Consider the following 20398-nt stretch of genomic DNA (forward strand, 5'->3'; position numbering starts at 1 on the left):
TTCTAAACAGCATGAAACATGACCTATCAGGGCCTCTGGAAGTACTATTTAACTGTAGTCTCCAAACAGGCTTCATGCTTCATGAATGGAGAAAGACAACAGTCATCCCTCTGCACAAAGGTGGGCCATTTACAGACCCTGGAAACTACAGACCCATAAGTCTCACTAGTCTTATACGTAAAGCCATGGAAAGAATTATCATGGAGATGATCAATAGAGATGCAGTAAACCTCCAGACACTGGACCCAATGCAGTTTGGTTTCATAAAGGGCAAATCATGCCTACTCAGCCTGGTGGACTTCTTTGAGAAGGTCACCAAAGCAATGGATGAGGGCACAATCATTCACACTGCCTACCTTGACCTGGCCAAGGCATTTGACACAATACCCCACTCAGGCATTGTTGACAAACTCAGGAGGTTAGGTACAAACCTGTATGCCACTCAGTGGATAGCCAACTGGCTCACAGACAGGACCCAGGAAGTTAGAATTGGGGAGTCCACCTCTACAAAGAGGCCATTCACAAGTGGAGTCCCTCAGGGATAAGTCCTTGGACTGCTCCTTTTTGGCATTTGCTTCTCAGACGTCAAGGCCAATGTCAGTGGACTCTGGCTGATTAAATCTGCAGATGATTGCAAATTAGGAGCTGTCATTGAATCTCACACTGACACAAATGTTCTCCAGGAGTGGCTGACACAGACAGACAACTGGTGTCAGAGTCATGGACTAAAACTAAATGCCAAGAAATGTATAATAGTATCCTTTGGGAAGTCATCCGTCCCTGGTAATTATCATATTGACAACACACCCCTTAGTGTTCACTCAGTGGTCAGGGACTTAGGGACACACATAGATACCAGTATAGCCTCTGATCATCCCTTGTCTACAGTGGTGAGGAAATCATTCTATGTTGTCTAACATAAACAAAGGTATGGCATCTAAGTCCATGGAAGTCATTGTTCCACTGTATTCGGCATTCATCAGATCTATCATTGAGTACAATGCTCCCTTTTGTATGTACCTAACCAGGCATATCCAACAACTGGAACGTCCACAGAGTTCTTACTAAAAGAATACAGGGCATAAGTAATATGTCCTGTGCAGACTGCCTCAAGGCCCTATCCCTGTAGTCCATCTCTACAGGCTTTTGAGGGGAGATCTATGCCTGGAATACAGGGCATTGTCAGACCCCACTCTGATGGACCTCCTGCATATCCACAAAGCAAACAGTACCAGAATTACGTGTTCTAAAGACTTAAACCTTGCCTGTGATATAAGTCGGACCTGCTGGAGAGATAGGTATGTATCCTAGAGACTACCCCATCTATGGAACAGGCTCCCCATCCATGTGAAGCAGAGTTCCTCCCTAATCCAATTCAAGTGCAACTTGGACAATTGGATGGGAAACCAGAAATTCATCCTTGGTTTGGCACCTACTGTATGTCTCTGATGCAAATAGGTAACCTGTAAATGGTTCATCTCCTAGGCCCATGCTTACACTTAACAAGGGTATCAGAACTTGTCAGAGATTTGGGATGCATGGCTAGGCTTAAAAAGGCCCTTGTGGTCGTTAACCTAGTAAACACCTATGAACCTATGAAACCTCTGTCTGTGCTTGATGTGTCCTTACATTTACAGATAGTGAAAGTGTTTCCATATCTGTATGACCTGCTTTTCCTTCCATAATGTATTTGGTATTAAGTGGTCTGTGATCAGTTTACTCCATTCTCTGGGAAATAACTTTGAGTCTTAAAAAATCTCAGCTCCATCTGGTTCAAAGTCTGTCACTTATAAGCTGCAGTTATAGACACCAAGATGTATAGAGCAAGACACCCCATATCCAGAATTTAGGCACTTAAAACAAAACCATCTGCTTGTCTGGCTATCCTGTAACCACAGCTTATTCTTGTCTTTAAGATACTGGGGCTCTTGATGCCAGCATTGCCTGTGACTCCTCATGCAAAATTCTACATGAGAGTTCTCCAGTGGGACCTTGTGATTTTGTAGTTTTAAAAGTGGATCCATCACACTATCCTTTCTACATTTGTGTGAATTAAGAAAAGCACTTGTTATGATGGATGAAAACATTTGGTTGTCCCTTTTATGTCATTCTTTCTTTGGCTATAATCACCACGGATGTGGCCGTCCTTGGTTGAGGAGTCATTTCAGAAGACACCCATTTTACAGTCTGTGGACATCCACTGGAGCTTTTGTCTTCGCATATTCACATCAGCACACTGGAGATGAAAGCAGTTGTACTCACCTTACAAGTTTTTTTCCAGGATTTCCTTCTACTGACAATTTGAATCATATAGCTAGACAACATGGCTGTTGTATGGTACATCAACAAACAAGAAGTAACCAGACCCTACCTGTTATACTGAAAAGCTATAAGACAATGGAACTGTGTGACATTCAGCCATCCATATTTCTGGGGAGTTAAATTTTTTATTGGACAAGCTGACTAGGCACCTCCTCCTTCCTCATGAGTGGTCCTTTAGCTTTTCATTGACAAAGAAGATGGATCTATATTACGAAGTCAAATGATAAAGAGAGCCGACACTCTTTTATTGAACGCTAAAAGTTGAAAGCACTGAATGCCGAACACATGGAACAGCGATTTTTTTTCCCAGGGAAAAAAAAATCACTGGGCCGTTTTCGGGACTTTGCCATTTCCTCCACTGTGGCCGATCTTGGAGTTGGTATATTTAAGTAGGGGGGGGTGTAGGGGGTGAAGCCCCCCAGTTTATTTTATGTTTGGATTTGTTTTCCCTGGGAAAAAAAATCACTGTTCCATGTGTTTGATATTTACTGCTTTTGGTTTTTAGTGTTTGATAAAAGACCGCTTGCTCTTTTTATTGTTCAGTTCCGTGATATAGACCCGATATTCAGAAAAATGAAAGAAACTGCTGTGATTTCTTCAGCACCCTAACAACTTCAAATGCAGGGGCGTCTTTTGCCTCATTCTATTACTGGGGAACCCCTACAGGCATTTAGCCACAGGTGGCCAACTGGACTCCTCTCAAGCTTCCCCCCCCCAAAGCTTTACAAAGTGTCATCTTCATAGCTTCTTTCTGGCCACAGAAGATCTGGTTCATTGTTTTTCTTTATCTGCCTCATCTATTGGAAAAATGTCTGTCCTTAACTCCCATGAGAACACTACTGTCATATCCACTGGTTATATCTCACTAAGATCGTTACACCATGGGATTCACTGCTTGGCTTCTCCACTTCCACTCATTGCCAGGTAATACTTCTTTTTTAAGTAGAGTAATTAATATATAGTAGCCCAGCACAAGGAAGACATGCAGGCTCAAGTGGACATACTTCCTTGTGGGGGTGAACTCCAAGGGCCAAGATCCCTTTTGTGCTCCCATTCCCACAGTTCTGGACTGCATAGCAAATGTTTTGACTATGGCTTTCACCAAGGACAAAACCATATTCTTTGGCGTCTTTGTAGGTCTGAAAAAAAATTTTCTTAAGGACATCTTCGTGATGAGGCATATTCTAAGTGATTCAGTAATTTCTTGGTATTTTTACTTCATCCAGGCAAAATTGACTCATATTCAACACTGCAGCTACTGTAGGCTAGACATTCTTAACTGGAAGACATGATGTCCTTCTATTCTCATGCTGCAGTATTCCAACTCTTGGGTTATCCTCTGTTTGGTACCAAAATATCCGGTCAGTATACAAAAGCTTCTAGTCACTGCTAAGTACGTGGAATGTCTGCCGTTGGTTTAGGGAGTGTGGGCCATAAAAGTGACATCTGCACTTACCTTTCCTCAGAACTTCTCTGCCACCAGTCAAATGCCAATGCTTCATGCTGTCTTTGCCATCAGATCTTCAAGATTCTAAGATAAGTATCCCATTGGGGCTATTTCTGATTCCTTTTTGTCACTGCATGTCTGTCTAGGTTACATGTCATCCAGAAAGGGAAAGTGCAGGTACGGTCATCAGATCCCCCATAAGGATGCCTACGAACTCTGCATTTTCTGTCTAGGGCCTACCCATGACCATTTTACTTGCACAATTTGTCAGGTCTTCATCCCTAAGACACTCTGCAGTTGTCTACATGCTTTGAACATTTACTTAGAGAACCAGCATCTTAAATTGTTAGCATTAAGGCTGGAAGGGTTGTCTGGTCAGTCCATAGAACCACCTAAAAAGAAGGCCAAGGTTTCCAGGCCTGAACTTTCTGCTTCCCCTCCTCTACCAGATGACCATCCTGTGGCCAACATTGACCTGGAGGAATGTTCGGAGTCTGCCATTACAGGTGCAGTGGGCACGCCTTGGAAGGTAGCAGAACCTAGGGCAGAAGGCACGTCTGGGGAGGGCTTGCAGACATCACCTGCTTACGATGAGTGGGGACCTCTGGTTCTTATGGCTGCCCAGACAGGCCCTTCTAATGCATCCACTGATTCCTAGCAAACAGACTCTAGGCCTCTCTCTGACACTAGCCCTTTGCTAGGCCCTAAACCTTCTAGACCTTCACTTAAAAAGAAACACAAAACAAAGTATTTCTGCCCTCCTGATGAAATCCAGCCTGATTGGCAGGCTTTTTCACAGAGCCTATTTAATGCCTTTATGGCCCTAAGACCTTTCTTGCCTGTTTCCCCACAGGCTGGTCCTCCTCCTATCAGTCCCAGGCCTCAGGCTGAGGAAATTATCCAACCCAAGCTGAGGACTCCTCAGACTCCTCTTCGGAGGATTCTCTCTCCTATGTCTCTCAGATGCCATCTCCTCTTGGGTATGCTTCTTCAGAGGATGAACCTACTGAGGCGGACTCCCCAGGAGAGGACCTCACATTTGGGGAGACACTTTCTAAAATGAGAGAACATTTTCAGTGGGACTCTTCTGAGATGTCAGAGGTCCAAAAATTATATTATGAGCTTCCGCAGATGGAAAGCCCTGCTCCTTCTGCAATTCCTCCAGTGTTACCAGCTTTCATGGATGTTTTTAATGCTGCCTCTGTTAATCCTGAGTCACAACTATGTGCCCCTACAAGGCCTGACAGGTTTGACAAAGTCTCTGAAAGGGCAACATTTTTGATAAAATGCTCGGTTGCTGACCCTGCCACTGTCTCAGTTTCAGTAGACAAGCCTTCCAAGCTACTTGCCTCCACCTCTGTCCTTCCCAGAGACAAGGACAGTAAGGCCATGGAGAGCCTTGGTAAGAAGTTATATACTTCTGTTACCATGTCCTTTAGGGCAGTAATTACCAGATGCATATGTCCAAATATGCATTGGCTTTTTTGTCCCAGGCCACCAAGCTTTTAGCTGACCTTCCTGACTCATCTTCCAAGGCTCAAATCTGCAGTCTCATCTCACTGTCTTCTCAAGTTACTAGACATTCAGTTAGATGGAGCTATGATGCTGCCGAAGCTTCTGCTAGGTCTGCAGCCTCAGCTTCAGTCCTTAGAAGACACTCATGGTTAAGTCTACAACCCTTAACCTGATAATATTAGGGCCAAATTACCAGATGCACCCCTGAATAATTCTGCCCTTTTTGAATCTAAAGTGGGAAGGAACTGCAGGATTTAAAACACCTGTTTGTCTCCACTGTACCCAAATTTCACAGAAACTATCCCTCTAAGATCCAGTTCATGAGAAAACGCTCTGCCCATCTCCCATGCCAGGACTAAAAAAGGCACTAGGAAACATCAGACCCCTTCTAAACCTGCTCAAACTCCTGCCCAGAAACCCCTCTTTAGGGACAGGGCAGGTAGCCTGTGACTACCTGCCTTCACTGCCCCCTCAACTCAATTCTTCTGTCTCTAATGCTCTCTCATTGTCTTCCAGTTTGGCAAAACATTACCTCAGACAGGTGGGTCCTTTCCATCATAGAAAAGGGTTACTTTATGAACTGGATCATTTCCCCTTCTCCTAGAGAGATACCCCAGCCACCCAAAGATCAACTTCCCATTTTCCAGCCAGCAGAGACAGCCTCCTTTCACAAGGAACCATACAACCGATTCCTCTGGAAAAAAAAGGAAAGGGATTCTATTCAAGACTCTTCCTAGTTCCCAAGAAGGAGGGAGCTTGGAGACCTAGCCTGGATTTCTGTCAATTCAATCTTTTCTTACAAATACCCACCTTTTGTATGGTTACCTTTCAGACCCTTTTTCCTTTAGTGATACCTCAGAGATTTCTAGCCACCTTGGACATAAAAGATGCCTACCTCTATATCCCTATAAGGTCCAACTACAGGAAATATTTGCGCTTTGCTGTTGGTTCTTTACATTTTCAGTTCTCGGCCTTGCCCTTTGGACTCTCTTCACCAAGTGTCTGGCTCCAGTCATTGTTTATTGCAAGGTCCAAGGGATTCACATTTTTCCATACCTGGGCAACCTCCTGATTCAGGCAGAATTCTGTAGATCTCTACAGATCCAACTCCACCAAGTCATCTCAGTCCTGCAGACACTGGGATTCAACATAAACTTCATCAAGTCCAACCAGAGTCCTTTCCAGGACCAAGTTTTCCTAGGCTGCAGGATAAGTACAGATGTCAGGAGGGCCTTCCTTCCACCCCAAAAAGTAGAAACCCTGAGGCAATATTGGGCCTCTATTCTCAAAGCCACTGCTTTGACAGTCAGACAATATCTCAGACTACTGGGTCATATGGCTTTCACTATACCCATCCTGCCTCTGGCAAGACTCCACATGAGAAATTTACAATGGTATCTGAAGTCCACATGGACAAAACATTCACACCCCTTGGATTTCGACATCCCCTTCCTTCCTTGCCTAAGGAAAGAGATTCTGTCTTGGTTGAACCAAGTCACACTCAACCCAAGACTTCCATTACAACCCCTTGCCCCAGTCCAGGAAATACACACATATGCCTCAGATCTGGGCTGGGGGGCTACTTTAGGCAGCCAGAAAGTGCAGGGTACCTGGTCATACACCTTTAGGTGGGAACACATCAACAACAGAGAAATAAGAGCTATATTATTTGCCCTGACAGTCTTCCTTCATGCTCTAAAACAAGGTCCCCTGAAATTGTTCACAGACAACACTACAGTTCTTTGGTATGTGAACAAATAGGGCAGAACCAAATCTTATTTGCTTTGCAGACTTGCTCTCCAAGCCTGGGACCTGGCAGCCCAACATGGGGTCTCCCTGCAGGCAGTTTATATCCCTTCAGCTCAGAACATTCAGGCAGACACCTTGAGCAGGTCCATATCACAATCCCACAAATGGATGTCTCATAGGGATGTGTTTCTGGACATTGTCCACAGATTGGGTGCACCACAACTAGATCTGTTTGCCTCCCCTCTGAACAGACAACTAGCACTGTTTTTCTCCAGGCTTCCCAGTCCTTTAGCAAGGGCAATGAATGCATTTTCAATCTCATGGAAGGGGGTGCTTCTATATGCATTCCCCCCTTCCCATTACTTCAAAAAAGTCCTGCTGGAGTTACAGCAGGACAAACCAGAATTCTTGCTGGTGATTCCCTTTTGGCAAGACATCATCAGGTCCCCCTCCTTCTGCATTTAGCCAGGGGCAGTCATCAGAATTTACCCCACAGAGTGGACCTTCTCACACAGGACAAGGGATCCCTAATCCATCCCCATCTGGAGTCTCTGAATGTAACCCTGTGAGTGATAGAATTTTGATCCCTTCTACACACCATTACACTGAGGACATGCTAACAGCCCTGCAGGAGGCCAGGAAACCTAACACTAGGAGATCTTACTTGTCTAAATAGAAGAGATTCTCCATGTGGTGTCTACAAAGACTGCTAGACCCATTTCTAAGTGAGGTTCCCTTAGTGCTGTTCTATCTGTGTAAACTCTTGCAAGCATGGTTTTCATATTCCTCTGTTAAAGCACACCTTGCTGCTATTTCAGCCTGTCTGCCTCTTGATCCCCCTCTAGTTTCCCGTCTCCCTTCAAAGTTATTCGTTAAGGGAATACTACACCTCAGGTCCCCCAGGAGGCCAGTTTCACCTCCATGGGATCTAAATTATGTTTTAGAGAAACTTACTGCTGCCCACTTTGAACCAGCTTCTAATGCAACTCTGAAACATTGTATATGGAAAACTGTACTTCTCGTGGCCCTGACATCAGCCAGAAGAGTGTCAGAGCACCAGGCCATCATGGCAACTCCTCCCTTCCTTGTCTTCATAGAGCGACCATAAGGAAAAACCCTTCCATTATGTCCAAGGTGGTCAATGAGCTATCCTTAAATCAGGGTATCCACCTGCCCACATTTTTCCTCATCCCCAAAATGACAGTGAGAGAGTCTTACATTCCCTTGATGTTCACAGACAACTGAGATGTTACCTTAACAAGACTAAGGGCATGAGGAAATCAGAGCAACTATTTGTCTCCTTTCACCCTAGAGCTCTGGGAAACATGGTGACAAAACAGACCATTTCTGCTTAGATTTCCAAGGCTATTTCCTTCTGCTACACATTCCATGGGAAACAACTCTAGTCAAAAATTAAGGCCCACTCCACTAGATCCATGGCTTCATCAGGGGCCTTCTTCAAAGGACTGGGCACTACATCCTTTCTGGAGGCAGCTACATGAACATCTGTCCATACTTTCACCAAACACTACAGGTTGGATCACATCTCCAGATCCAGAGCAGGGTTTGCTATGGCAATCCGTTATGGCTTCATGTCGAACAGTTCCATACCACCACCCCCTTCTTCCCTGTGAGCTTTGGCACTCACCCAAGAGTTGGAATACTACAACTTAAAACTAGAAGGACATAGAATAGTTGTGTAAAATCTTACCATAACCATAGATGTCCTCCTCTTCCATGTTGCAGTATTCATCCCCCCCCTTAACCTCTTCTTTCCATCTAAACTGTTCCTTCTTGGATGGCACAGGCCTTATACAACTATCCTGGGACTGGGGCATACAGTTCTGAGAAAAGGTACGTGCATTTGTCACTTTTATGGCCCATACACCATAGGCCAACGTCAGATGCCCCACGTACCTAGCAGTGACTACAAGCTTTTGTATAATGGCTGGACGTTTGGGTAGCAAGCAGAGGATAACACAAGACTTGGAATACTGCAACATGGAAGAGAAGGACATCTATGGTTATGGTAAGATTTTACACAGCTTTACTTCTTTACGGCTAAAGGATTTCTGAACTTCATGATCCTTCTCCTAAATCTCCTTATCTAACCTTTCAAGAGATAGTTTTTCTTTTATAACAAATCCTTCTTTCATTCTAAGAATCATAACTAAGTCAGAAGTAAACAAGTACATACATCTGGATGTTCTCTTGAACTATGTTAACAGTGAGTACATTAGTTCTATTGCATGGATGTCCTTCACCAGTTGAGATACTGTATGAACAGCACCAAGTATATTTACACATGTACACAGCTTTCATTTTCCTTCTTATCTATATCTTTGACCTGCTTAGCTTCCAAGCTTACCCTTGCTAGATGGATTTCCAGTTGCATAACATTTTGCAAAACTAAGTACAGTAAGCCAATGCCTCTGTGGGATTAAACTCACATTACTAGAGCTGTAGCTATTTTGTTAGCCTTATTCAGGAATGCAGTCCTGGGCGATATGTGAGCAGCAGCTACTTAGCCTTCCATCAATAGTTTTACAAAGAAGTACAAACTGGATTTTATCTCTAGAACATGGATCATATGTGAGCTTGCTGTGATCAAGGTTATGTTTTCCTAGGGGTCCATCTAGCAGGAAGAACTTGGGACTCTGCCTTATGAGTTATAATGGATGGGCCCACTGTTGTCACATGTGGAAGTTAAGTACATCAGGTATGGAGAAGGAAATAAGCACAATGCATTGTGGGATGTGTTGCGAGGTATCATTGCAGTCTGAGAAAATTTAGATTGGGAAATGGTCCTAACGCTTGTGACCTTAGTTCTAGGAATCCCAGAGGGGAAAAAATGAAAGAAAGACCCAGACAAGATTCAGTCTTCACTGTGCAATATCTTAAGTTTCTTGCAGTGGAGGCTCATAGGATATATGTGAATCACCCATTAAAGACATACCAGTGTTTCAACTATATGGCTTCTGAATGCCTGTGATATATTACTTTTCAAGTCTTTATGGGTGCATTCAGGCCAACAAAGTCAAACCCCACTGGCTCTAGACAGACATGTTTGGCTTTTTTTACCTCATCAGTATAGCATAAGGGCATTGTTTGGCTATACTTTAGGAAACATGGATTTTAAAATCAAGCCTAATGTCCATAAACATTAGGGTGTCTGCAGAATATCCTAAATAATATCCAAACCAAAGGATGAAAAGGTCATACAGACAGACCATTCAGTAAAAACTATAAGAAACACTTCAAAATATGGTATTGCACAAAGAGGACTCTAGCTTGGCTCTGTGGAGCACTTCTTTGTCTATAATATACAACTGACCAACTGACCTCCTCTAACATGAGCGGTTTTGTCATGATGTGCATCCCTGAGGACTGACTGGACACAGCATAGCCATGATAATTTTATGCCTGATTTCTCATTTAAGGCAGTTTCTAAGTGCAAGTACTATACCTTTGTTTTAGGCCGAGACCATAAATCAGCAGCTCATTGTGGCCATGAAGGTTAACAAAAGATGTGCACACTTGTAAATTATATTCCTGAAACTAGAGTCCTCCATTCTGTCATTTTGTATGATTTTGCAATTCATGACTTTTTTTGTTGTGTCTCTCAGCTTTTCCTGGTTAGGGGTTGCCACAGTGGAACTCCGGTCTGCTAATGATTGGTAGTTGATTTTTACATGCCGAGTTACCAGCCCTGATGCACAACTTTGAACGAAGGTATGCCCATTCATGCATGTCTCCACGCAGAAGACGCTCTAGCTGAGAATTGAACCGGATAGCGTCTTACTGCGAGGTGACAACGCTACCGCAGCACCACCACAGTGCAAAATAAAAACGGTGCAAAACCTGAAGTGATACAGTTCATTATTATGAACGGGCAGCATCATGGTTCATATTTAAGATCTCTGCCTCATGGATTCAGGGTTCAGTCCTGATATCAAACACTTTTTAGAATTTGCATGTTCTCCTATATATATATATATATATATATATATGTGTGTGTGTGTGTGTGTGTGTGTGTGTGTGTGTGTGTTTGTGTGTGTTTGTGTGTATTGTGTACACTTCACTCTGATACACAAAGCATAATTTGTAGCATTTACATGCACCAATATCCACAAATCATTTATTTCTTCAGAGTTCCTGAAAGAAACAGAAGATGTAGTTTAGCATTGTTTTCCTTTCTTAATGTAATTCCCCAGTCCCCCAGGACTTTCTGTCTTGTACTTACTTTAAAAGGAATAAAAAGAAGTGACACTTTGGGAGTAGGACCTGTTCTTGCTGTAGGCTATATGAGTAGCTTGAATAATTCTACTTCCCACTGCATTCTATTCCGTTTTCCTGATTTGTTTCCCCTTCCTTCTTTTTCATTTTATTATTTTGTTTTTTTTTTCCCCACTCTGGCAGTTTCTTTTTACAATGCAGCCAAAGCACAATGCAACCTCCAGTATTTCTCTTTTGTGGATTCTCTTCCGTTGCACATTATCTTTGTCTTCTTCAGGCTCTCATTGGGTGAGACTGGATTCTGAAATGGCCTTCTTCTGCTCCTTCCAGTCTTCTTATCATTAAGTGCCTAATTCAAGAACTAGAACCTTCTGAACAAATGAGACTAAATTTTTATCTTACCACTGGTTATCATTTTGCCATTAGAACATCTCTTGGCCCATGTGAAACTATGAAATCTGGCATACTGTACTTACATGTATGTAACCTATATGCATTGTTTTCCTTAATGTATATTTATGTAACTTGAAACACCTTGTGTGAATACAATATTTTCTGTCCAATTTCTTTATTTTTATTGATTTGTAAAACCTCAATGGTCTTTTAGTATTTTGGAATAGCTCAGTAAAAGCGCTCAGGAAAGTGATGATGTTACCAGATCCAAAATGCAGAGAGCAATGTCTAATTGTGATGGAAAACAAAGCAGGCAGTCCTTTAAATGTCTGACAGATGTGAAAAGTAATCTATTTTGAAAAGTTTAAGAAGTGATAGAATTACATTTAGTAACCATCGAGTGAGTTGTAACTGCAGTGTTGTGCAAAGCAGTTTGGACAGTTTTAAGTTATGCTGCAAGTAATTTTTTAGAAATGTTGGAAATGATTGTCTATCTTCTTAGTTTTTCTCTGGTTAGTCTCTCTCTCTCTCTCTCTCTCTGTCTCTCAATTGTTGTAATTACGAGCTGGATTCTGTATATATATATATATATATATATATATATATATATATATATATATATATATATATATATATATTCTATCCGCTGAGTATCTGCATTGCCAGTAGTGCTTTTATAAAATACAGTAACTATACAGGTGAGCCGGATTATAAAACAGTATGTTTTATGTAGTTATGACAGTGTAACAAGGTTTGTGCCATAGTTCCTCATATGTAATCACGCCCCACTGTATATTAATTAATTATTCATGCCTCCATCTCTGTGGGCTGACTAGCTGTTACAACAGGAATGTTTTTGCTTCGGTAAAAGTTGAGTCAGATAGGTGTAGCACCCTCTTTAATAGACTAGCATTTGTCCCATAAACTCTTTTATTTATTGGTAACATTACCATCAAATACCAGACAGAAATTTAAATACTTGAGTATCATCCCATTTCTGCTATTTGTGAAGTGCATTTTTGTTTCAGTGTGATGATTAAATATTTTTTCTGCCTATTACAACTGTGTGCATGTTATGGAAAATGTTGTATTAAGGGGAAACAGGCATATAGGAGGAGACTTCCTCATCTGTCGTTCACGTTGATCTTGCCCAGCATTGTACCAAAGCTGCTGGTGCCAGCTTGCTGGTATGTGTCATAAACATACATCAGTTAAGGATCAAGGAACTGATTCTGCTCGGTTGTTAGCTTGACAGCTGAGACCACCCTGGTGATGATATACAGCTGATTATGTAAGTCTGCAAGTACCATGCTTTTCCAGATATAAACACCCAAGACCTGTAAAATAAAAATATTAATGGTAAAAAAAAGAATGTACCAGGAGTAAGATGTAATATCTGATTATCTCCTAAAAAATGCTGTTTATTTTGAAAAGCAAATGCACCTTGCATTTCATGTGGTGGTGGAGGTAGTGTGTGGAGGAGGCGTTGATCCATTATGCTTATCTGTGGGACTGAGGTACCAAAAAAGGTTGTCAAAGGAATAAAAAACAACAGGTGGAGAAATTACTTACAGGGTGAATAATGTATGCGTCTAAGGCATTTATTAACTTCGCAGCTGGAAAAATAATGATATAAATAACAATCAAACAGGGATAAAGTGTGGGAAGACTAACAATGCTGTGAAATGCCTGTAATTAGGCAAACACGTAAATCATTTACAGCTTGCTGACACAGAAGTCATGTTATCCTAACCTCAAATGGAATGGAGAACTTGAAAGAATTAAATGACTATTAAGTGGAGGAGGTTACGGTTTTATGCAACTTCTTAAAAAAAAAAAAAAAGAAAAGACAAAAAATGTTTAATTTGTCCAAGTAATGAAATATTGAAGAGGCGAATGTAAATGTGTCCTAGTGCTGCCTTTTCTTCCTCTGTGGACTTAAAATGACTTAAGAGGTCAGACAGCTTTTGGAAAGTGTCATCACGGCTCTTTCATCTCAGATTTTACTTTTCATGATGTGGTTAACTGTAGTTTTTATGTTACAAGGATCCAGCATCCATCAGCTAACATCTATAACCTCTCCTCTATGATAAAGTTTTCCCCTCCCAAGGCAGGCCAGCGAGTGGTCAAAATTTAGATAAGGTGCTTCTAGACTGCCAGTTGTCCTATAGGACACATGGTCATCATTTTTAAATTTTCTGATCTTTCCTTTTTTCCACAGCTACTGATTTAAGCAATGTCTTCTGATAGTTTTAAAGACATGAAGTGCTAACACTAGGGAGAAAAAAGGTCCCCATTCACAGCATAGTAGCATCAAAAGCATTCCCTGCCCATATCTTCAATTTAAACCTTCAACTCACATGTATTGTAGTCTTTGACGTCTCTTCTTATAGTGACAGAAACTGAGTTTCAAACCAGGGATATAGACATGGCCATGTAGTATACGATGGAAAGGATATAAATGTAATATGCTATTGCTACTACCAATGTCCTTCAGAGTTAGCCATAACAATGGCATGAATGCTCCCAATGAGTTTTATTTTTTTATTTTATTTGCATTTGTTTTCCAGGGTAGAGGACATCTTCATGGACCTTTTTCAAACTCAACCCAGGAGTGATGTCTGGTTAAATGACTTGCTCAGAGTCACACAATTAGGCAATGAAGGCTGACAGAATCAAACCTTGCACAATTGGACCACAGGAAACAGCTAATTAACAGCTCCTTAATCATCTAAGCCAAGTGTCAGACTAAGAGTTCAGATGCTTAGGCTACATTTACACATCTGATATTTAAAACTGCTTGGCACAGCATTATTTCCTGACATTAAAGTGATCATGTTATCATAAGTACAGTGGACTAGATTCTTCAGACAGTGATACAGAGACTGCAGTAACCGTGTTTTTTCACATCTTCACAAAGCCTGTAAGGCACACTATAGGCTAATTTTGGTAGCTCAACCAAAAAACGTAATAATCCAACAAGGTAACAACTAATAACGGAAAATAAAAATAAAAAGACAACGCAGACTAAAAACTCCACTTTATTACCACTGAAAGTGTAGATTCTCCCAGTAACACTAAGCACTTTCACCAAACACCTTGGCTTCTTCAGAGTTAATGAGAGTAACAAAAACACACGTTAATAAATACATCATTAATTTAAAATCAGCCAATCAGTTTGTCCCACAAAATGTTCAACTTAGCAACGTTAAATCATTCTATCAGTTTTGTGGCCTCTCCCGTTGTTGCAGCTGTTTAGTGAGGTACATGCCAAATGGGGCATTGTACTCAATGATTGGCCTAATGAAGGAAGAGTAGAGGGAGACAATCACCTCTTTCTTCCTGGATGCAAAATCCTTAGTAATGAGATGTGCTACATAGAAGGACTTTCTGACCACAGTTGCAATGTGGTGGTCAAAAGAGAGGTTGCTGTTAACCTGTATTCCCAGATCTCTTATAATGCCTTCCTTTTCAGTGGACTACCATCGATGTGGTAATTCATGGGAACTGGGTTTTTCCCAAAGGGGATGATGCATTTTTTAGCATTGAGCTTAAGGTCATGGTTCTGACCCCAGTCGTTGGTCTCAGTGAGGCCTTTCTGTAGGATGTCAACATCCTAATATTAGCTCCCAACTTGCAATTGTCTGTTAACTTTGTAAGCCAGAGTCCCTTCGTGCTGGCCTGGACTTCAGAGAAGTAGATACCAAACAGGCGAGGACCCAGGCCTGAACCTTGTGGGACACCACTCGTAACTGGACTGCAATCTGATTTGGAGTCAGCTACTTTCACACTGTGGGTTCTACATGTGAGCCAGTTTGCAACCCACCTAGTGATATAGGGGCTGATGCCTAGCTTAGTGAGTTTTTGTATGATTCCTTAGTGGGGAATGGTATCTAAGGCCTTGACCAGATCAAGGTAGGCTGTATAAACCACCTTGCCTTCATCCACAGCTCTGGTGACTAACTCAAAGAATTTGACCAAGTTGAGCAGGCATGATCTACCCTGCACAAAACCAAACTGTGTGGGATCCAGAGTTTGGTGATTCCCTATATCCTTGTTTATTAGGTCTATGATGATGTGTTCTATAGCTTTGCATATCAGACTCGTCAGGCTAATAGGGAGATAGTTCCCAGGGTCTGTAGTCGCTCCTCCTTTGTGGAGAGGGATGACTGTAGCAGTGGCAAAGCCTGAGGTGAGGCTGTGATTGAACAGGGCACACAAGTGAGGTGACAGTTCACTCTGTAGTTCATGTAGAACACAGCTAGGGATATTGTCAGGTCCCATAGAAGCTGTATTCTTGCCCTTGGACAGTGCTGTTTTAACCTGTGCAGCAGTAAAACTGAGTGCCTGGCAATCTACTGGTATTGTGACTGGTCTCTTGGGGGTGGGTAAGTTCACACTGAATCTGTCGGCCAGTATAATGACAATATCTGTTGGCTCGGTATAGGAGTTACCATTGTGCAGTAGCTCAGAGCAAATCTGGGTATTGCCTTGGAGATGCTTCACATAACTATAAAAGGCCTTGTGATTGTCTTTACCATTTGCTGCAATTCTGTTTTCATAGTTATCTTTAGAGGATTTGATGAGGGATCTCAACTTTTTGTTGAGGCTGATAAGGGAGTTTTTCCAGTCTTGGGACTTCACCTTATTCTGCATCAGTTTCCTCTTTCTGTTGTAGAGTTTGTTTATGGTAGAGGACCACCAGACTGGCTTCCTTTTTTTTGGAGGAGAGCGTCTTGGTTTTATTGGGTATGACAAGATCCATGCATTTGTGTGCATGTTTGTACAGTGCACTGGTGTATGATTCGGTGGTCATGCAATTGATTTCCATTTGCATGGATGCAGTGTAGTTAGCCACCTCTGTTTTTAGGAGCCCAAAGTTAGCTTTGGAGAAGTTTTTCATGGTGGTTACCTTTGTGGGGGGGGGGGGGTGGATTTCCAAGGTGATTACTTTGTGGTCGGATCTAACCTGGGAGGAGTTGACTATTAGTGTAGAGCAACGGTTGCCCATGTTAGTAATGACGATGTCAAGGATGTTGCTGTCTCTAGTGGTGGTAAAAATAAGCTGGTCCAGGGCATTGGATTTAATGAATTCCAGGAAACGTTGGGCAACTGTATTGGTACATGAGTAGTTTTCCCAGTTAATGGAGGGGTAGTTGAAGTCACCCAGTATGAGAGTGTTAGGTTGGACCCTAATATTCTCCAGGGTGCTTAGAAATGTGGAGTGAGATTCTTGGGATATGGTTGGGGATCTATAGCAGGCTATGACCTGAATCACTGTCTTACCCAATGTTAGCTGCACCTGGACTATCTCAGATGCGTTATGTTGGGCTACCAGTCTGGAGGTGTACACATCCTTTATGAATATGGAAACACCACCGCCTTTGGAACTTCGGTCCAAGTTCTGGGGCTGAAAGGTGTGGAATGAGTTATAGCCTGATAGTGCAGGGGTGCTTTCTGCTGCCTTGAACCAGGTCTCTGTTACGGCACAGATGTCGATGTTCCTCATGTCAAGGAGTGCTTTGAGCGAGTGCATTTTGAGAGTTAGACTTCTAGCATTGAGCAGCATGACCCTCAGACTGCATTTGTTTGTAGCTGTTATGGTGGTAATTTGGTCTTTGGAACACCACCTAAAAAAGGCACTATAGGGGTGGCAAGAACCTTGGCCAGTATCCGGAAGCCCAGCGGTGACAGATGCAAGCCATCTCTTGCAAAGCATTGAGGTCTGTCAGTCATGTCATCCCAGGCAGGCAGATACTAGATCCCCTTAGAATGACACCAGAAACTTAGCCAGTTGTTGAAATCAATCATTTTCTGCTTGTACTGTGGTATCATTCTGGGTGATGGTAGGATCCTGCTCAGGGCTAGGGTCATACCCACTTGGGCAACATAATCCAAGAGCTCTCTGTCTGTACATGTGCAAACATATACACACACACACACACACACACACACACACACACACACACACACACACACACACACACACACACACACACACACACACACACACACACACACACACACAAACACACAAACACACACACTCATGCATCCTTTCTGTCTTCCTTTTTCTTGAGAAACCACAGTGATTTACTAGGACCTATCTTTTTTATGTTTGAGTATTATGAAAAATCTTTGTATGATGTGTTGATTGTTCCTTTCCTGTGGTTCAGCCAGTGTGGTTGAATGGTATATCTCTGGCTTATTGTTGAGGATATTTGTGTTCGTATAATCTTCCAAACCTTACAGAGAGAGGTGGTATTCCTGTCGACCATCACTAAACAGTTTTTAGAATAAAGGACAAAAAAACAGTTCTGTATGCTCTCTTGTTTACACATTTAGGATTAGGCTTGAGTGTGCATTTATATGAAACTTATTTCAGTCGTATCTCTCAACTGTCCAGATGTTTGCCTCATATTTTTGGCCTGTTCCTCATAAAATGTGTGGTCTCCTGACAAATAACTGAGGACTTAAGTCACTAAATAATTACAGACATTTGAGTTTCAGACTGTATCCTGCAGAAAATGCATTCTAGCACAAAACCTGTCATTTTAGCGTCTTTCTATCTTTATAAAAGCAATATTTAAAATCTGTCCCTATTTTTTGGCCTTTGTCCCCCGTTATTTTAGGCTTTGTCCAGATTTCTTGAGCTAGCAGGTTGAGAGGTATGATCTCAATATGTATGAAATAAGACATGATGAGTTATAGGACCAGGCTTATCAGCATCGGTTCCAAATGTATAATAAGTCCTTTAGAAGTCAGCCAATGAACCAGAATCCTATTTAAATTTTAAATGTGCCATAGATTAAGTAAACTGTAATAACATAATCATATATTTCTAAAACAATTAAAAATAGATATTTGAAATAGTTTAATGTCCATCCCCATGTGTGTGTCCATGTATATATGTATTTTTTTTTGCACCAACAAACACACACACAAACATTTCAGCTTTGGGTGCATTTCTTCAGAGTAATGAATACTTAACACTTGTTGTCATCTTACTGCAGCACAGCATTTTGAATGAAGCACTAAATGAGTTATTTTAACAGTTGCAAATGTCACTCAGTTGTACCTTATGTTGTTATTTAGGAAACAAATTCCTGTATGTCCTAAGTGAAGTTATAGATCATTATTTTGTATCAGTAAAAACAAATGTTCCTTGCATTATGGTTTTCAGCAGAATGTTGTTAATAGTAGGTCTGGGCTCATTTACACAGAAATGATGCTGAAGGGGAATATATTTCTCAGAAGTTCCCATAGCAACTGTTTTGCAGTACGTTGTTAGCGATTTTGATGTAGCTGACAACACGCAGGATTGTTTGCTTTTAATGGTAGCTTGGAGGTACAAGTGTAGTCATCCAAGAGTTGCTGGAGTACAATATTTCCCAGTTACAGTTAGGATCCTGTTCTGCAATGCACAAGGCACTAGTGTGCCAGCTTTCCTGCTATCACAAAAGGAAACAAAGGTGAGGGTGGGCAAGAAAGGCATTTTAAATGTGTGTTTCTTAGAGGTGTCTGCGTTTCTGCCTTTTCATTGCTAACAGCTACACTAATGATTTGGTACAGTAATGGAACTTGCAGTCTGGCTAGCAGATTAGTTTATGGATTGAAGGTCTGTACTCCAGCAGAAACATGGATTGATTATTTTTCCTGTGCAGTGGTCTAGTCAAAGTAATGCATGCAGAATGGCTGAGCTTGAATAAGAACATGGGTGGGAAGCACTATCTGCCCAGTCAAAAATGAGATTTAGTTTGCCGTTTGTCCATTCTGTATGAAACAACTTGTATTTGATACAACCTGGAAACATAGCAGTTAATGACTACCTGACTCACCTGATTTATAGACTTTTTTTCTTTTATTTATCAACTGGGTAAGCCCATTGGACCTGTTTTGGGGAAACCTGGAAGCAGTCTATGGGTAGGTGACTTGCTCAGAGTCGCACAGTAGGCAAATGGAGATGGAGAGAATTAAGCCCTGTACTCTGGATTACAGGAAATGCCGCGGTGGTATGGCGGTAGTGTTGTTACCTCACAGCAAGAGGTTCTCCCATTCGATTCTCGGCGTGGCTTGGGAGTGCCTTCTGTGTGGAGTCTGCATGTCCTCCCCGTGGTTGGGTAGCGTTCGAAAGACATGTGTGCGAAAATGGGCGTGCCTTCGTTGAAGGTTGAGCATCAAGCTGGCACCTCTGCGTTTTGTAAAAATCTACTGCCAATCATTAGAGTTCCACTGTGGCGACCCCTTACTGGGAAAAGCCGAAAGACAAACAACAACTCTGGATTACAGGAAGCAACCTGTTAAGAGACCAGAGCCTTAATAGTCTGTGCTTACTGCCAGAATTTACCACTAAAGAGTAAAAACTACAGCTGATTCTGTCCAGCAATGTCTCCTTTCTTCCTTGTCCTGTTATTGAACTTGCTTATACTCATCACATGCACTTTTTTGAGTTTTGCTACTGTGTTTGATTCCTACAGACCGGATAGAGATACTCTTCTGCCATATATCAAGTACCATGGCCATTAAAATAATAGGTTATTGTTGCTTGTAAGATCAGACATTAAGCTGTTGTTTGTTCTTTTGTATATATTTCTAAAAAGACAGTAACATCAAGCTTTTCAGATTGTGCTATTTAGAAATGTGTGGAGAAATTCTTGTCTTCAGCAGTATGCAGACAAAGTTACTTTAGCCTGTGTTTCTAATGACTGTTTTGCAGGCACAGTATCATTTTAAACA

At 41.8% G+C, this 20398-nt stretch overlaps 1 protein-coding gene across 1 annotated transcript in view; it reads left to right on the forward strand.

Moving 5' to 3' along the window:
• Positions 1-20398, forward strand: part of NPR1 (natriuretic peptide receptor 1) — a 3300976-nt gene that overhangs the window by 535743 nt on the left and 2744835 nt on the right. The window lies entirely within an intron of this gene.

The sequence above is a fragment of the Protopterus annectens genome, chromosome 8.part0 (genome assembly GCF_019279795.1).
Source record: "Protopterus annectens isolate FY-2018-M chromosome 8.part0, PAN1.0, whole genome shotgun sequence".
Taxonomy (NCBI): Eukaryota; Metazoa; Chordata; order Ceratodontiformes; family Protopteridae; genus Protopterus; species Protopterus annectens.